At 40.6% G+C, this 10,755-nt stretch overlaps 1 long non-coding RNA gene across 1 annotated transcript; it reads left to right on the top strand.

Moving 5' to 3' along the window:
* The first annotated feature begins 4,914 nt into the window (after window positions 1-4,914).
* Window positions 4,915-9,106, top strand: LOC144667705 (uncharacterized). The gene is made up of 3 exons (XR_013573357.1): window positions 4,915-4,998; window positions 5,770-6,036; window positions 8,674-9,106. It is a non-coding gene; the product is annotated as an uncharacterized LOC144667705 (long non-coding RNA).
* Window positions 9,107-10,755: the final 1,649 nt, after the last annotated feature.

The following is a 10,755-nucleotide window of genomic DNA, read 5'->3' as shown; positions in this document are numbered from 1 at the left end:
TGCGGATTTATTCAAACCACATGCATAGATTCAGGAAACAATTCCTGCAACCTCTCTCCTATTGCTTCAAAGCTGATGCATTTGTGTCTCTCCCCAGCAAGAATATAAATTCACATTTATCAACCCCGGTTGGAAACCTGCATAAAGAGATATTCAGACTTTACTGGCTGAATCCAGGAATATCACCACATTCCCTTAGGAGAGGTAAACACGTTCTAGTGGTTCTTTGTTTATGTTTGTCTTTTCCTATGGTAACACATACTTGCCGGTATTGCACACCCTAATAAGATATATTTAAAGTCAGTACTCTGATTTTGTGTGATGGTGGTTTGTTATTGGTCACTCAGTCCATGTTGCTGTGGCAACATGCATTTTTACACCTTGTCGTCTGGAGCAATGGGTGGTGATGTTAGAAGCTCCAATTTTCTTAATATATATCACATAGCTGACCAGGAACCTCCCCTGCTCGCCACATTTTTGGAAGGATTCAGAAGATGATGCTTAACCTGTTTGGCCACATTATGAACGCACCTCCCTTGGCCATCAACGCCTGGGGTGGGACTGAAACCTGGAGCTCCTGACTCAGAGGCAGGAATGCTACCCATTGCACTACAAGACCTTCATTTTCATGTGCACATTTGTCAATTTCTTTGAATCCAGATTCCAGCTTGCTTCTTTTCATTTTTTAAAAGTTTTTTTTATTTTCCTCTTTTCTATCACTATCTTTTTAGTATTTATGTCTCCTGTTCCACACAGTCATTGTCAAAGCAGATTGTTACTGTGCTATTCTTTAAGAACTGACAAGATGTAGCCATGGAGAGTAGATGAGTTTCAATGTCAATTTTTGGCCACAATGCATTTCAAACTTGAATCCTCTGAATGGCAATGCAACAATCTGTTGCTGAAACTGGGGTGACCTGTTAATGAAGACACTTAGTTGATCTCTGACATGCATTTTTCTTTAATTTATCAGCCATGAATGCTAAGGGTTGGAAGGCCAAAATGTTTTGGGACAAGTTCCTTCTCATATTGCTGAAGCAGTTATTATGCAGGGTTGATCAAGGAGCAGATGGGGAGGTGCCTGTGAGAGTTGGGGGCTAATTTGGAAAGTGAGGATGTTGAAGATATGAAAACCAATCACAATAAGTCAATCAATTAAATAAATTATTGGAATGAGAGCGGAACACCATGGAAGTTACAAAACAATTATGTGTGAGGGGCTGGAGTCATTCTGAGACACAGTGAGGTTATTTAACAGTATGTTCTATATAATTCTTCACACAGTACGTCTTGATACCTTAAAGAAGCAATATCCAGACAGAGAGAGAAAATATAGTTTCCATGTGTCTCTCACTCATTTCATCCAATCGCCAGCTCAAAGAATGTCATTAGCAAAGGCCTGTAACTTTATATCAGCTCTTCATACAAGCATTTAACTGTGCTAGAGAGATATTGACTCCTTTTCAAATGAATAGAAGTGGAACAAAGGACTACATTGATTTTGAGCTAATCTTAAGTGCAATGGTTGGATATGCAAGTGTGTATCAATTATTAAATCCAGCTTCACTTCAATTCTGCTGTTCAACATGCAGCTTTGGAAAGTGCCTGATCTTTTACAACGTTCTAACTTACAGTGAATTGTTTTGTAGCAGCAATAGGTTTGTTGATTTTTTTTATGATGATTGGTGGTGAGAAACCTCATAAAAATGTGAAAACGTATTGGATTGAAGTCACTGAACCAAGAAAAATGAAATAGCAGTGACCACAAACATCTCAGCAATGTACCTGTTGGGCGGTTTCTATCCAACCTTTTATTTCCTGGAATGTTTATTTTTGAAATATTTTTGCATTTTGCAGCCATTGACTGAATGGAAATCCAATAAAGGTCTGTCACCAGGCAACCATCTTAAAGAACATTGTACTTTCAGTTTAATTCCAATCCAAAACTTGCTGCATCTGGGCAAAAGCAGCAGACATTATTTAGTTTCTCCAGGAGATTCAGGAGGATTCATTATTTGATACTGAACACTATCGCTTCTAAAATGAAGTCTAACTGAGAACTAATTCTAATGTAGGAGCAGGAAGTTTCAGTGATAACTGAAAGTAAAAGGTGTGAAGAGACTTGGTTCTCGGTTGAGAAGCTTTGAAACTTGTTTTTCCTGTATAGAGATGAAATGATAAAAAAAATTATTCAGTGCTGGGAACCTGACATCAGCCCAATGCAAAGTTTCTTAATAGCCAGAACACCTTAAATCTGTTGTCCCTTTATTTTGATTTCCCTTAGCATCAGTATGTGACGTTAGAGAATGCGAATGTCTCATGAATATCTCTTTCAGGGGAAAACCAATGCAAAGTGTTCAATTTTATCGTAGACCGTATTCTCATAAATCCACAAAAATACATATTTGGAAAGGCCTTCGATGTAAAAGCATTTATAATCTATAAATAATCAAATACTTGCTGAGGAATGCAAATATATATTCTGTGTTTATGTTCTCAATGGATTCCAGAATTCTTACCATGTGGCATGACTTTTAGGCCTCTGTCTAAGAACTCTATCTTGACTGCTGTAAAGCGTCTTCAACCAGTAGCAGCTTTGTTCATGTTTTTCTAATCATAGAATGGTCGGTGAAAAGTGTTGCATTTACTGCTGAACCATAAATAAAACCATGACTGTCACTTAGAAACATGGGAATTGCTAAGTGAAAAAAGATTAATGTGCACCGAATTCACCTTCTCCCACCCTGGTAGTCACATGATACAATTATAATGGAGCTTAATTTCTTATGTGATCACAGTTTGTTGAATTGTAAATTACAATAATCATACGTTAACACATAGGTATATTAATGTGATTTCAGTTTTGTTATTGTACCATTTCTTAATGCTCATAATTACAACAAGAATTGTCATGATGCTTGATCCTGAATTTTCAAGTCTGAAATGCTGATCACGTTGTAGTTGGAACTCTAAAGCAGAAAGGATAATTTCAGCCATTTCATAAAATTCCCACACTTTGGGTTAGTGGCAGCATTTCCACCTTTGAGTCAGAAAATCCCAATGAGTGACGGCTGGAGCTCCAGCTCTGAATTCTGGGTTGACATCTAATGATATCTCCCATTTGGTGGATATGGATGGTTCCCTTCCCTCATTGTTGGATTTTGAGAGCCCACAAAACCCTCTAGTCATATATAGATCTTGCCGCCCTAACAGCTGATGTAATGATGGTTACAATAATGAAAAGGGTGTTAATATCATGGCCTAGCAAACTGTTAATCAACCTGCAAATCCTTTCACTACTTAGCACGATTCCCCAAGGGAGAGTGTGAAGAGATAAAAACTCCAGCTGGAAGTGCTGTGGATGGGGCTGGAAAATCCCGGTGTATGTTATCCATGTTCAGCACCTATACCTATCCCACAACCAACATCACAAGGAAAACAGATTATTCATAGCTGCCTATAGGGCCCTGCAATTTGCAAACTGGCAGAACAGGCTCAAAGGGCTGAATGGCCTACTGGCCCTATATTTCTAATGGCACATTTGGAGCCTGGTGATGAATTAATTACCCAGCACCTCTGCTAACACTGCAACTTTTTTGCTTGCGGTTAGTGAAACCCCAGCTTTGCTCCAATGAAGTGGCCTTCATTTGGGTCACTTGTGAATTATATTTGATGTGGACAACCCACAAAAAATTCACGTAATATCTTTCTTGGGCTTCTATTCTTTTATTTGCAGCAAGGAGGTGGATTGAGGCTTCGCAAAGTGAATTACTGTGAAATTTTAAGCAGGATTGAAGAAGGTGATTTCATTTTAGATACGTGTAAATTTAAGCAGCTCATTGCAATAATGAGATGCAGGCAATTAAATACTTCCATAATTAATAACTGCTATATAAATTCTTAAATTATTTAATCACATCCATTTGATTTATTGTCAGTTTTAGCAAACTTTGATTAATTATAGTAACCTTTAACTCATGGCAAATGAATATGTGTCTGTGGCTAAACAGGCATTTTGGAGAAAATCACCATTGACATAAATGTAATGGTGCCTTTTTAAGAACCTAGGAACATGGGAAATGGGAGCAGGAGAAGCCTCTCAGACCCTTGAGCCTACTCTGCCATTCAACAAATCATGGATGATCTCCTACCTCAACATCAGTTTCCTGCATGATCCCCATATCCATTTATAACTTTATTATCTAGAAATCCATTGATCTCTGTCTTGAATATACTCAATGACTGAGCCTCCACAGCACTCTGGCTTGAAAATTTGAAACCATACTCCCAGTGAAGGAGTGGAAATCGCAGCCTCGGGTTGGCTTCCTTCTACTTGCTCTGCCGCTACCATTGCGCCTGGCTGTCGAGTCGCTGAGCCTTGAAGTTGCTTAGGCCTTGATGGAGCAGGTGGTGCAATGCTGGATGATTGGCAGCATTCTCCTCCCAATCAGTGGTGACATTGAGCATATCCTTATACCTTTTCCTTTGGCTGCCCTTTGAGCGTTAGCCAATGGGCAGCTTTGAGAAGAGGAGGTTTTCGGGCATCCGGACGCAATGGCCCATCCATTGGAGTTGGTTCCACAGGAACAGGGCTTCAATGCTGGTAGACACTGCTTCATGGAGGATGCTCATATTAGCCCAGCGGTCCTCCCATTTGATCCCCAGAATTTGATGCAAGCATCGCTGACGGAAGCTGTCAGGGATCTTAATGTGGCGTCGGTAGATAGTCCATGTTTCGCTACAGTAGGGGAGAGTGGTCAGCACAATGGCCTTATAAACCAGAACCTTTGTTGTCATCCAAAGGTTGCCTGATGTCAAAGACACGTTGGCACAGCTTGAAGAAGGCAGCATTGGCACAGTTGACTCAGTGTTGGACTTCTTCATCGATGGTAATCCCTTGGGAGAGGTGGATGCCAAGATAAGGGGAGTGCTGCATGTACTCCAGAGCCACCACATCTACATGGATGGCACGGGGGATGCTCAGCTGTCCCTGGGAAGGTTGGTGAAGGACCTTCATCTTGGCAATGTTTTTGGACAGGCCAAGCCTCTTACAAGAGGTGTTGAAGAGGTCAAGCATCCTTTTTTTAAGACATGAATTATACGCAAGTTGGAAATTCCCAGCTTTGACCCATCGTCTTGTTGCATTAGTTCATCTCAGCTAACACAGCAGTTGGAATTTTTCAATAGAAATTAGTACCCTTGGGATAAGAGACAGGAAATTGCAGCTAAAAGGCAATGTCTAGAAATTCAATGATGTTGTACCCACATTAGAAGCTTAATACAGGCGACAAAGCATCCAAATGGCAGAAGGCATGTGCATGTCTATTATAGGTATTAAAGAAGACGTCATTGGCCATGTCTGAAATAAACATCAACACCTTTGTACATGAAAACATGTGACATATAGCCTGCTTTAAGCCCCTTTTGTAAAATAAACTGCCCTGAGCACAACTTGTAGGCATTCAGAATAAACAGGTTAACAGGCAGCCTCATTAGAGTTTATTAAAGGGACCTTTGCAGGCTGCCACCAAAAAAATAAGTTGAACACTTAAACCAGTACAACCCAAAGGCTCAGTGACAAAAAAGGCAAGGACAGATAAATGTCAGTTTAGGTTGTGGAGGTGGAAGTACTACTCAGATAACTAGGCGGTATAAGATAAAACCGCCACCTAGTCTTTATACATTTCAGCTTTTATTTAGAGAGACACATATTACATATCATGTGCCCCTACTTTCTACACTTTCAACTTACTCCGATATAATCTTTAGGGTGATTGACCTAAACGGAGCTGGTGTATTTGGTGACCACTCTGGTGCCTTCAGAGACGCGTGTTTGGTCAGTTCCCCTGGCAGCATGAGGCGGACAGCGCTCTGGATCTCCCTGGCTGAGATGGTGCGGCACTCGTTGTAGTGAATGAGGTGCGAAGCCTCGGAGGCGATGCGCTGGAAAATGTCAATAACAAAAGAATTCATAACACTCATAGCCTTGGACGAGATCCTGGTGGAAGGATGGACCTGGGTCAGCCCCATGTACACGTAAGTGGAATAGCTCTGCTTGCGAGATTTTCTCCATTTCTTAGGTGGCTTCTTGATGACTTAATGAGATGGGATTAATTAATGATCTCATAGTAAAGGATCTTCTAGGGAAGAGTGATCATAGCATGCTAGAATTTCTAGTTCAGTTTGAGAGCGAGAAACTTGAGTCCCATTCTTGTGTTCTGGAGTTAAACAAAGGTAACTACATAGGTATGAGGGCAGATTTGGCCCTAGCGGACTGGGCAGGAAGACTACAAGGTAGGACAGTTGATGAACAGTGGCAGATATTTAAGGAAATATTCAATTCCTCCCAAGTAAAATATATTTCAAAGAGGAAGAAAGTTGGTAAGAGGGGGAAAAAGCATCCATGGCTAAGCAAGGAAGTTGAAGATAACATAAAGGCAAAAACTAAGGCATACCAAATTGCAAAGGTCAGTGGCAGGCTGGAAGATTGGGAAACTTTTAAAGATCAACAAAGGGTTACTAAAAAAAAATAAAAAGAGCAAAGGTAAATTATGAAAGAAAATTAGCGCAAAATGTAAAAACTGTTAGCAAAAACTTCTACAAATTTATAAAAGGAAAGAGAGTAGCTAAACTGAATGTTGGTCCCTTGGAGGATGAGACTGGGGAGTTAATAGTGGGGAACGCAGAAATGGCAGAGACGCCACTTTGCCTCAGTTTTCACAGTGGAGGACACTAGTACCACCCCAATAGTAACAGGTAGTGCAGAGGATATAGAGAAGGAGGAACTTAGAACAATCACCATCACTAGAGAAAAAGTACTGAGCAAACTATTGGGATTAAAGGGTGACAAGTCCCCAGGGCCTGATAGCCTACATCCCAGGGTCTTAAAGAAAGTGGCAGCGGAGATAGTGGATGCATTGGCTATAATATTCCAAAATTCCCTGGATTCTGGAAAGGTTCCAGTGGATTGGAAAAATGGTAATATAATGCCCTTATTCAAAAAGGGGGGGGAGGCAGAAAGTAGGAAGTTATAGACCAGTTAGTTTAACGTCTGTCTTTGGGAAATTGTTGGAATCCATTATTAAAGAAGTAGTAATGGGACACTTGGAAAGTCAAAATGCAATCCATCAGAGTCAGCATGGTTTTATGAAGAGTAAATTGTGTTTGACTAATTTGCTAGAGTTCTTTGAAGATGTGACAAGCAAAGTGGATAATGGGGATCCTGTAGATGTAGTATATCTGGGCTTCCAGAAGGCCTTTGATAAGGTGCCGCACAAAAGGCTAATACGCAAGATAAGATCACACGGAGTTAGGGGTAATGTATTAGCTTGGATAGTGGATTGGCAAACCAACATAAGGCAGAGAGTCCGGATAAATGGGTCTTTTTCTGGATGGCAAGCCGTAACTAGTGGGGTGCCACAGGTTCGGTCCTTGGGCCCCAACTATTTATGATCTATATCAATGACTTGGATTCATGGATAGAAGGTACTATAGCTAAATTTGCAGATGACACCAAAATAGGTGGGAAAGTAAGTTGCAAGGAAGAAATAAGAAATTTACAGATGGATATGGACACGTTAGGTGAATGGGCCAAAATTTGGCAGATGGAGTTTAACGTGGATAAGTGTGAGGTTATCCATTTTGGTCGGAAGAATAAAAAGGCGACTTATTATTTAAATGGAGAGAAACTTCAGAATGCTTCAGTGCAGAGGGATCTGGGTGTCCTCGTGCATGAATCGCTGAAAGCTAGTGTGCAGGTACAGCAGGTAATAAGGAAGGCAAATGGAATTTTGGCATTTATTGCTAAAGGAATAGAGTATAAAAATAGGGAAGTGTTGTTGCAACTGTACAAGGCATTGGTGAGACCGCACTTGGAGCACTGTGCACAGTTTTGGTCCCCTTACTTGAGGAAGGATGTAGTTGCATTGGAGGCGGTTCAGAGGAGGTTCACTAGATTGATTCCAGAGATGTGGAGCTTGTCTTATGAGGAGAGAGCAGTTTAGGCCTATACTCGCTAGAGTTTAGAAAGATGAGGAGATCTAATTGAGGCATATAAGATGCTAAAGGGGATAGACAAAGTAGATGTTTCCTCTTGTGGGGCATTCTAGAACAAGAGGCCATAGTTTTAGGCTAAGGGGTGGTAGATTTAAATCAGGGATGAGGAGGAGTTACTTTTCTCAAAGGGTCTTAAATCTGTGGAATTCACTATCTCAGAGTGCAGTGGATGCCGGAACGCTGAATAAATTTAAGGAGGAGATAGACAGATTTTTAATTAGTAATGGGTTGAAAGGTTATGGGGAGAGGGCGGGAAATTGGAGTTGAGGCCGAAATGAGATCAGCCATGATCGTAATGAATGACGGGGCAGACTCGAGGGGCTGAATTGCCAACTCCTGTTCCTAGTTCTTGTGTTGTTGTTCGTCAGCGACTGTTTCGATATCTTGCGGGATGTACCGCTCTTCGCACAGCCGCCACTTCAAGCATTCCACTCGACTTGGACCAACTCAGGCAAACACTAGTGAGTCCCCATTTAATCTCCACCACCTGAATACATTTAACCTCCAATTAATATACAATTAACAGTGAGGTTAAAGAGAGGAGTTTCCTCTCCCACTGAGATGGGGTCCAAGATGGAGTACAAAGTGTTACTGAATACCCACACTTACCCTCACCAGGGACTGAAAAAGAATGACCGGTCAGTCCAGACCACCGTCATTACCATAGCCCCAAATGTGCTGCCGTTCTGGGACCACCTGCTCTCGTCCATCTTCAACATCTTCCACCTGAATTTCTGCTGCCTCGAATTTGTGGCTCTGGTCTTCTTGGTCAAATCTCGAGATCAGGAAATTCTGGAAGATGCGAAAGGAGCTTGACATTATGTATCTACAGCCTGAGCACTCAACGTTACAGCCACAGCACTGAGCATCCTTGTCGTCATGATCTGCATTGTGATGGTATTTGTTAGCCCGTCCATGGTGAATCACATCACATAATAGCAACAGGAAGAACACTCTAATTTCTTTGGAGGTGGAAATTGAATGAAGCAATGGTGGCACTGGCTCATTATCCAGGAGTTGTTATGTGACAGAACCCTTTTCAACATCTTGATGCACTATTATTGCTTCTTTCCATCTATAATGTCCATGTAACACTGTCATGTTTAAAGTGATCACCTTGCAGCAACACAGATCTCTTTTTGTTTAAACTTGGTCAAGGTGTGTGTGATTGTACTAATAGGGCAGTTGATAAGTTAATAAACCAATTAATAACTAAAACAAAACAAGGTTTTCCTTGATTGTGAGCTGGATTTTATTTAACTTGGTGGACCTTGAAGAGTAAATTGTGCCTCATCAGGTAATCCATATGTGATGTGGTTGGTTTGAAGAGATAACAATCCACTTTGGAGTGCTCCACTTCTAGTTTCCAGCTCTTTGTGTCTCCTTTTAATTCACTGGTTACAATTTAATCCTTTCAGCAGCACTAGATAATGAAATGTCTCGAGGATAGGATAAATCTGAACCTGTATTTCACTTTGTGCTGTTGTCTTTGTCAGAGTGTGTGCTGATTAAAATGTAACGCTCAGTGCATTTCTTACAAGACTTTGGTGAGACTTTGTGCCTCAGATGCAGTTTGAAGAAAGGCAGAAATAATCCCAAAAATATTCAAATAAGCAAAGCTGGCAGTTTAAGAACCTTAAAATTTAAAAAGTCACAGTCATTTTTATCTTTTCTGCTGATAATTTGTTGGAGAAGATTGTCCACTATTAAAGAACTAATCCAATTTTCATTCCATTACTTTTATTGTGCTCCACTGATCACCATTCAGGTGGTGAAGAAAATTTACCCCTATTTTTGAAATGGGGGAGACTTGAAGGATTTTTCTCTCAATTCAGCCAAGGCCTAATTAATTAGCAAAACAGGCTTCAGAGGCTGCATGATTTACCTCCCGTTCCCATGTACTTTCTTGATTCTGCCTGTGATGAACACTTTCCTACAATCAACAAGGTAATCAACCAGGTAACTGCTTCAAAGCCTCCACTAATGTCATTCTGAAACCAGCCAGTAGGAGGCATACAAGAGTAGCCCTGGTTGCTCTCTCTCCTTTAATTTCCCTTCCCATTTCCATCTTCTCTTTCTCCAGACGTATGGAAGATCCTGGTCACCAGTTCACATAATCTAGGGAAAAGATCCATTCTGATTCAGCATTTTGAATTTACATAGAAGTATCCTTGGGCTTGCAAATTGTTTTAAAACTTGTAATAAAAGTTTGGACCCTTTTAAGAAGTTACTTCCTTTTCTGCTGTTTGCAGAAAGAAAGGCACATCACCTCAGAAATTCCTGAAATTCTCAGGAGCTAAGTGATTGTGTTAAAGGTGCTGTTGCATTTATGAAATTACAGATTTGTCAAGCTTAATTTGCCTCTGTTGCCAAATAATGAAGTTGGTGAATAACAGTTGGTGTGAGACTTGCCAATATGACTTATGTACATGGGGGATCTGTACACAGGGGGAATAATCAAACTATGAAAGTGGTCAGCCTTCTGCATTGGGGGCAATTTTGACTTTACATCATATTGGAAAACAAGCCACATAGATTCAGCTGCTGTGAAAAGAAAATCAGGAGAGATTTGTGGTAGACGGATGTATAAATTGGTTTCACCATCTCATATTAAAGCCCAATAAAATTATCCCCGTTGTGTGTTATGTATGAATCTGGTTCTTTAAATTAGATAATGCGTGCACATCCTGAGAATTACAG

This window comes from Cetorhinus maximus, chromosome 25 (assembly GCF_964194155.1).
Source record: "Cetorhinus maximus chromosome 25, sCetMax3.hap1.1, whole genome shotgun sequence".
NCBI classification, from domain to species: domain Eukaryota; kingdom Metazoa; phylum Chordata; class Chondrichthyes; order Lamniformes; family Cetorhinidae; genus Cetorhinus; species Cetorhinus maximus.
This window is presented reverse-complemented; position numbering and strand designations above follow the sequence as displayed.